This window comes from Phascolarctos cinereus, unplaced genomic scaffold (assembly GCF_003287225.1).
Source record: "Phascolarctos cinereus isolate Bilbo 61053 unplaced genomic scaffold, phaCin_HiC Scaffold_4;HRSCAF=312, whole genome shotgun sequence".
Taxonomy (NCBI): Eukaryota; Metazoa; Chordata; class Mammalia; order Diprotodontia; family Phascolarctidae; genus Phascolarctos; species Phascolarctos cinereus.
The window spans coordinates 151,787,258-151,795,406 of record NW_027555847.1 but is presented as its reverse complement, the minus strand read 5'-3'; the positions used below and the strand labels follow the sequence as shown (position 1 = coordinate 151,795,406).

General features: G+C 37.3%; 1 non-coding gene across 1 annotated transcript; it reads left to right on the top strand.

Annotated features, from left to right (window-relative positions):
• Positions 1 to 2,902: 2,902 nt before the first annotated feature.
• Positions 2,903 to 3,005, top strand: LOC144457292 (U6 spliceosomal RNA). The gene has a single exon (XR_013486608.1). It is a non-coding gene; the product is annotated as a U6 spliceosomal RNA (small nuclear RNA).
• Positions 3,006 to 8,149: the final 5,144 nt, after the last annotated feature.

Here is an 8,149-nt window from a genome sequence, read left to right as displayed (position 1 = left end):
AAGGAAAATGTTGGAGAGGATGTGGCAAAATTGGGACTCTCATGTACTGTTGGAGGAGTTGTAAACTGAACCAACCATTCTGGAGAGCAATTTGGTTTTACTTTTTTGGTTTTTTGGCTAGGCAATGGGGTTAAGTGACTTGCCCAGGATCACACAGCTAGTAAGTGTTATGTGTCTGAGGCTGGATTTGAACTCAGGTTCTCCCAACTCCAGGGCCTATGCCCTGTCCACTGCACCATCTACCTGCTCCCTGGAGAGCAATTTGCAACTATGCCTAAAGGGCAACCAAACTGTGCATATCCTTTTGATCCACCAATACCAATACTAGGTCTGTATCCCAAAGAGATCATAAAAAAGGGAAAAGGACCTATATGTGCAAAAATTTAATGGTGGCAAAATATTGGAAATCAAGGGAATACCCATCAATTGCAGAATGGCTGAACAAGTTGCAGTATATGAATGTAATAGAATACTGTCATGCAATAAGAAATAATAAACAGGCAGATTTCAGAAAAACCTAGAAAGACTTGTACAAACAGATACAAAGTGAAATGAGCAGAACTAGGAAAACATTGTACACAGTATCAGCAACATTGTGCAATGATCAACTTATGAATGACTCAGCTCTTCTCAGCAATACAATGATCTAAAATAAGGACAAAGGATTCATGAAGGAAAATATTATCCACATCCAGATAAAGAACTAATGGACTCTGAATACAAATCAAAGCATATTTTTTTCACTTTATTCTTTTTCTGTGTTTTTCTTTTCTTTTGATCTATTTCTTCTTTCACAACTGTGACTAATATGGAAATGACTTTATATGATAGCACATATATAACCTATATTAAATTGCCTACCATTTTCAGAAGGAGAGAAGGGAGGGAGAAAAATTTGGAACTCAAAATCTTATAAAAATGAATCCTAAAAATTGTCTTGATTTGTCATTGGGGGAAAAATAAAATACAATTTTTAAAAATTTACCGACACATTCACTAAGCTCCATCTTTGGACTGTGACATATAGAAGGAATTAGATTGAGAGAAACAAGGCTGAGCCTGAGACTAGAGTGGGCTTGGACCCTACTCTACAGCCTTCTAGGAAAACTCTAAATAAATAAAGCATATTATTTACCAGACTTATGGATAGGTGAACAATTCATAAATAAACAAGAGATAGAGAGTAAAGTCAGGCACTTTCTAGCTGTGTAACCACAAGCAAGCTACTTACAGCCTAACTTTCCTTGCCTGTAAAGTAAAAGTGTTGGAGTTGATGGTTTCTAATATCTGTTCCAGCTCTAAACCTATAATCCTATAATTCTGTAGCAGGCATGAAGAGACTGAGGAAGAACCTCTCAGTTCCAGAAATGCAGTGATGGAGGAGCAAAGGAATTCCTGAAAGGGATGTCTGCTCTGTGTTGCCATTGCCCCAACCAAACCTTCCAATCTTCTCCCCAACCAAAAGACAAAATAGAAATGGAAAAAGAGAACTTTGGTGTATGTGAAGAATGGAAATATAGAGACCATCCCTCTACAGTGAATAAATGAATTTAACTTAAGTAAATAGCCTAAACTTCTGGGAGTTTTTGTGACTCGTCCAGGAAGTTAGGAACATTAGAATTTACCACCTAGTACTCTGCCATGGATCTGGGAGGCTCTTATTAAAGAAGGCAAGAGGTCAAAGAGTCAAAAGGAAGAAAGTGTACAGCCCTGGGAGATTAGCTTCCAAAGGGTCATTCCTTTTCCTGTTCAGATTTCCTTATTCATTGTTATGTTTTCTTAAGCGTTTGTTAAAAATCAGCCAAATGTATCTGTGAGTTTTGATACTTTCCATAGTTATGAGTCACTGGAGGACTTTGTTATCATTTTTACTATATTCTTTGTAACTCTACAGGTTTTGACCAGCCCTAGGACCTCACTAATACACAGTAGATGACTGGCATAGAATTTGAGAATTTTAGGGCTGTCCATGATTTTAGAAGCTATATAAGTCAATACCTTCATTTTACAAAGGAAAAAGAGACTGGGGTGGGGGCAGAAGGGGGGAAGAGAGAGAAAATGAATTATCTGCCCAGGAAATGCTAAGTCACTAGCTGGCTGAGCAGTTCAATCAACCCCTACTATTAGCAATTCAGTTCTTGGAGGAACTTGATAAAAAAAAAAAGAAAGAAAAAGAAAGAAATTCTATGTTTTTTCCTCTTCTCACTTCTCCTTTTCAGAGAAATAATCATAGTAACCAAACAAAATAAACAAATAAAAATGTTGTCACAAAAGTTATACCTCCACAGTGGTAGTAATAACAAAAACCTACAGTTCACCATATCACTTTGGCTTGGTGTACATACTGTATTGTACTAAGTACTAGAAATACAAAGAAAAACAAAAGCTAGTCCTGCCCTTGAGAAGCTCACAATCTAATAGGGCAAAGAATTTGCAAACAACTATGTACATAAGAGCAATATAAAGGATAAATAGGAAATAATGGAGTAAAGGCATTAGAATTAAGTCCAAGCCTACTCTTTTTCCATCCAACAAGGGGTCTCTGTCCTAGCCAATCTGCCCTGACCTTCCTGCCTGTTACCCTCTCTCTCCTGCCCTGCATTTCTTCTGTGCTCTATACCTCAATTTCATATGCCCAGATTCTTCTAAGTTATAAATTTCCAATTTCCCAGATGATCAGCACCTTCAGGAAAAAAAAAAGACCAAAAATCAATCAGACCCCACTGAGCAGGATCCTTCCCCTACTCCATGAAACATTTCTGCTGTGTCCTGTAATCCCTCATACAGGATTTGTCCTATTGAACGGAGTAAGATGAACCCAAGATTCCCAGCAGGAGCTTGGAGTAAAGACCTATCAAGTGCAATCTCCTTCTGTAGAAGCTTGAAAAACTCTGCCTAATCCTCACTTTGTCAGTGTTTATGCTAAAATTGGAATGATCCAGAGAAAATATCATAACACTTGCACAAGGATGACACACAAATTAATAGAGAGAGAAAGAGAGAGAAGAAAAAAGAAAGGAGGAAAAACAAAGGAAGGAAGAAAAGAGAGAGAGAGAAAGGAGGGAAGGAGGGAAGGAAGGAGGGAAGGAAGGAGGGAAGGAAGGAAGGAAGGAAGGAAGGAAGGAAGGAAGAGAAGAGAGAGAGAGAGAGAGAGAGAGAGAGAGAGAGAGAGAGAGAGAGAGAGAGATTGATTATGCCAAAAGCTTTCTGACTACCCTCTGGTTGTATCTCTTCCCTGCCATTACCAGGTCCCCTATAGAGGAGAGGTTAGTCTCAACCCCAATTGGGGAAGGTTTATAGTAACTAAGGTCATCTCTAGTTTGGAGGTCACAGAGACTTCCCCAGATTGGGAGAAGGGAGACAACAGGAGGCAGGGGGATGGCAGATGTGGTCCTAGAGTGCTAACCTAGTTGATACTGGTTCCAGCTCTGTGCTTTCTTAGATGTCTCCATACTAGCCAAATGGCCTTCCTTTAAACTTACCTATTAAGAGCCTATTACTTTCAGCAATAACAGGCCATCTCATTCTTCTGTGAAGCGTGTTTAGACCACAACATCTATATATGTTTTTAATTCAGAAAGATGAGGTTGAGGTTGATGTGGGTTGGAGAGGGACAAGGGATAAAATAGTAACTTCTATGTTTTTCCCCTAAACATCTCCTCAAATTAATATATATATATATATATATATATATATATATATATATTATATATATATATATATATAAAATCTCTCCCTCATCTCAACTTTTTTTTTTATCTTTTTTGTCATTTTCTTTTGCTTGTTTAAACTGAGTCTTACATCACAAGCTTCATAAGGGTCTGGGGCAGGGGGAAAACAATATTTCCCTCCCTCCTACTCTAAAACAATTTTCTCCATCCTCTCTTCCTTTTGCCTTGGTATTGTCCCAAGGAAAGCCTTCTCTGTGCTGGCTCCTCTGGTCTTCCACTGGAAAAGGGTGGTGGGACAACTAGCTTGTCTGCTAGGCCAAGAGAACCAGGTGGGGCTATTGGCCCCAGTGCTGCTCATCCTGCTTTTCCTCATCCTGCTTTCCTTCTGGCACTGCTTTCTCTTGTGAATGACTTAGTCTGATGAGATTTGATTTACCATCCTACCATCCCGCAGATTAAACCCAGAACGGCAATAATGCCTTTTCATTTACCAATTGTCAGATACCTGTTCCATTCAGTAATGTGCCATTATCCTAGCACTTTCATTTTACACTTCACATACCAGCTTCAACTTTCTCTCAGACAGTTATCTGATCACTAACCACTTTGAATATCATGGTCACTGGATCATTTTTTTCTGTTTTAAAGAACACCAATGTGCCCAAAGGAGCAGCCATATTGATTTTCACATTTGCCAAGGCATCCAAGTGTGAACCATCCCTCACATCTCTGACTCTTAGAAAAGGTTATTATTGTAATCATTATTTAGCATTTATATAGCTCTCCACAATTGTTTATCTGCTATCCCTCAGAGCATCTCTGTCAAGGAGATCAGCATGATTATCCCCCATTTAAGAGATAGTAAATCAAAAGGCACAGAGAGGTTTTTAGGAGTGTTGACACAAGGTCTCAAGGTGAATAACTGCACAGTTGGGATTAGAATTTGGCAATTCTCTATTTAGCAATACTAACTGTAAGCCATGCTTGATCACGCTATCACGAAGGAGATGTTTTCCCAAAGGAGATGACATATTCTAAGAATTCAGCAATCATCAGACAAGAAAATAAGCATTTATAGTGCCTACTCTGTGCCAGGTACTGTACTAGGTACTTTACAAATATCTCATGTAATCCTTAGCAACAACCCTGCAAGATAGGTGCTGTTATTATCTCCATTCTACCATGAAGGAAACTAAGGACAATAGGTTAAGTGACTTGTCCAGAGTCCCACAGCTAGTAAGTTCTGAGGTCAATTGAACTCAGGGTTTTCTGACTCCAGGCCCAGTGCTCTATCCATTATGCCACCTAACTGCCTCTGCCATTTTTGTCTCCCCTCCTATGTCTTTCCATTGTTTCTCTAATTTTCTTGAAAGTCATCCACAGCAGATGGTAAATTACTCTGGGACCAATAAATCTAGTTTGTGTATCAGGGGCCTTTCATTTCTCCTTTTTGTTCATTTCTTTTTTTATAATACTAATTGCAAAGGGTGGTAAAGCAATGAGAGAACGTAATACTTAAATCAACCAATTCTGTGACTTATTAGCCTCTCTGACTATATTTGAGGGAGAGTGGGGTTGAAATTATCAATAGAAGTCTTTATATTATTGATGGATTTCAGACATCCATGTGAGTCACCTATGATGAATATATCTCACAAAAGTTAGAAGTACTTTATAAATATGACAAAATTATATTTCATGCTTGTCGGGCAGCATGAGGAAACTGAGCTGGGTGAGATTTAATAACATTTTACTTTTTTCTAATTGGAAAGGAAAACAAGGACTTAAGAAATGTGCCTTTAAATTTTTTTGGGGGGGTGCATTGTTTTTGATTGTTTGTCTTTTAGAGCAGATATTCTCTAAATATGGCAACAGGGTTAGAGAGGATCACAGAAGATAAAATGGACAATTTTGACTACATAAAATCAAAAGGCTATTGTGCAAAGAAAACCAATACAATTAAAAGGAAAAGGAAAACAATTAACTGGGGGAAAAAACCTTTGCAGCAAGATTCTCTGATGATGGTCTGATATCTGGGAGCTATAAGAAACTGATTCAAATATATATGAATAAGAGCCATTTCCTAACAAAGAAATAGTCAAAGCACATGAATAGGCAGTTCTCAAAAGAAGAAACGTAAGCTATCAGAAGCCAAATTTAAAAATGTTCCAAACCATTAATAGTTAGGGAAATGAAAATTTAAACAACCTTCATTTTCTACCTCCCATCCATCAGATCGGAAACATTTACAAAAAAGAAAAAAAGGAAAATGACAAGGAGGGATTCATGGGAAAACCAGCACATATATTAATACATTGACAGTAGAAGTTTGAACTGATGCAACTATTCTGGGAAACAATTTGGAGCTATGTCAAAAAGTAACTAAATTGTGCAGACCCTTTGACCCAGTAATACTACTACTTGACTTCTATACTAAGAAGATTTTAATGAAAAGAAAATAACCAATACAAACAAAAATATTCATAGAATTTCTTTTTGTCATAGCAAAGAACTAGAGACATCAATTGGGGAGTGACTGAACAAATTATGGTCTATGAATATTCTAGTATATTATCATGCTATGAGAAATAATGAAATGGACAATATCAAAGAAACCTAAGAATGCTTGTATGAATTAATTAAAAAGGAAGTGAGCAGAACCCAGAAAATAATTTGTGCAATAATAATATTGTTTTAAATTTTTTTTTTGAAAAACCTAAGCACTCAGAGGCAGCTACATGGTACAGTGAATGGAGCACTGGGCCTGGAATCAGGAAGACCTGGGTTCAAAACCAATCTCAGATATTTACTACCTGTGTGTGACACTGGACAAATCACTTAACCTCTGTCTGTTTCAATTTTCTCAATTATAAAATGGGGATCTACCATATTATAGCATCTACCAACAGCATCTACCTACCAGAGCTGTCATGAGGATCAAAGAGATCATATTTATAAAGTGCTTAACACAGTATCTGGCATATAAGTAATTTAATAAATGAATATTCTATCCATCCTACTCTGCTCAATGCAATGTCCAATCATGATTCCACAGGGCATGCTACCCAAAGCTGTAATGAGATATACAATTTTGGAATGTGTGGATTTGCTTTGCTTGACTATGCTTATTTGTTACAATGGCTTGTTTGTCTGTTCTTGCATTTGGGGTTGGAGGGATAAGAAGGAAGACTAGTCATCAGATGAAAGAAAGAAAGAAAAAGAAAGAAAGAAAGAAAGAAAGAAAGAAAGAAAGAAAGAAAGAAAGAAAGAAAGAAAGAAAGAAAAAAGAAAAGAAAAGAAAGAAGAAAGAAAGAAAGAAAGAAAAAGAAAAGAAGAAAAAAGAAAGAAAGAAGGAAGAAGGAAGGAAGGAAGGAAGGGAAGGAAGGAAGGAAGGAAGGAAGGAAGGAAGGAAGGAAGGAAGGAAGGAAGGAAGGAAGGAAGGAAGGAAGGAAGGAAGGAAGGAAGAAGGAAGGAAGGAAGGAAGGAAGAAGAAAGAGGAAGAAGGAGGAAGGAAGGAAGGAAGGAAGGAAGGAAGGAGGAAGGGAGGGAGGGAGGGAGGGAGGGAGGGAGGGAATATTTAAATGGACAGAAGGAAACACAAACAGAACAAGTCTTGAAAGTTACATGTTGAATTTATTACGTACTTAAAAGGGAAAGCAAGTTGTATGTAATAGAGATTTGTGATTCTAATGTAGTATCCTCTCTTTCTGTTCTACTTTGTATATGGAAAAATTCACTTTATTTAGTGATTATTAAGTTCAAATTTTTTTAAAAAATTAAATAAATATGTCTTTGAGTTTTTTAAGGCCAACAGTCTTAAAATATGGCAACACAATTGATTCAGAATATTATTTAGCAAACCCCACCACAGAATTTTGAAAACTAAAATGAACTTTAGAGACCCTCAATATTTTATCTGATGGAAAAGGGAAAATTTAAGCACAGAGAGGACAAACAAGTTTCCTGCAGATGACTAATGTCAGAGCTACAACTAGAACACAGGTTTCTTGACTTCCAGGCCAATATTTTTTCCCACTTTATCACCCTGCTGCCTATTACTAAACACCACTCTTTTCCTTCCTCACACTCCAAAGATTGACAATAGGTCTTCCTGGAAGATACTGGTTCTATCCCAAAGAAGAAAAAAGAAAGAGGCCTTTGAACATTCCAGAACCTGCTTTAAAAGGTTCATCATGCATCAGCCCAGCATGGGCTGCTCTTTGATTTTTGTATTAAAAAATCACTGTCTACATATGTTGATTATTTACTGTCAGTTGCTAGAAGTGATATTAGAAAATGGTACTATCAAAGGAGAACTCATTCCCATTGCTCACCTGAAAGTCCCCAGCCTCCAACTCCTAGTGTTAATCACGTGTGATATAACTTGAAATTAGGTCTATGCACCACAATGTCAAGTGGAAAACTGCACATTTCATCTGAGTAACTAATCATTTCAGGACAAATTTTCTAATTTAGCA